This window comes from Sinocyclocheilus grahami, unplaced genomic scaffold (assembly GCF_001515645.1).
Source record: "Sinocyclocheilus grahami isolate Dianchi unplaced genomic scaffold, SAMN03320097.WGS_v1.1 scaffold1859.1, whole genome shotgun sequence".
Classification (NCBI taxonomy): Eukaryota; Metazoa; Chordata; class Actinopteri; order Cypriniformes; family Cyprinidae; genus Sinocyclocheilus; species Sinocyclocheilus grahami.
This window is the reverse complement of record NW_015507038.1, coordinates 6,809-7,422: the sequence shown is the minus strand read 5'-3', so window position 1 is coordinate 7,422 and position 614 is coordinate 6,809.

Sequence of the window (614 nt, the reverse complement as noted above, 5' to 3'; positions counted from 1 at the left end):
ATTGTGCATGAAGGCTGGAAGTGAAAAACGCCTTATATTCAGGTGTGCATAATTATTAAGCAGGTTATCTTCTATATATATATAAATCAGTCTTCAAGTATTTTACTACACTTCAGTATGTTATTCTTATTAAGGGGTAATTTTTCTGAGAACCTGACACCTTGCACTTCTGGAGACTCCAGGTAGATTGCAGTTCTGGAAAATGCTGGAGCTGGAGACTAAATGGTTCCTGGTGATTTCACATCTAATTCTTCACCTTAATTCCTAATCTTTTCTTCTCCACATATTTTTGACTGACCCTGCTGACCCACTGAGCATTTTGCTGTCCAGTGGTTATGCATTCACTTTGCAATTTCTAGCATTGTATTAGTTTTGAATATTTCTGGGCATTTAATAATTTTTTACTTTCAGTCTGAGTTAAATATCTTTTTTGGCTAATTTTATCTGTAAAAGAAAATCTGCTTAATAATTATGCACACCTGAATATAAGACATTTTTCACTTCAGCCTTCATGAATAATTATATATAAATTATAAATTATTAAATACAAGATTAATAGTTGTTAAGATTGATGTCGCTTGGAATTGGTAAAATGTGCTTGGAAAAAATATGAT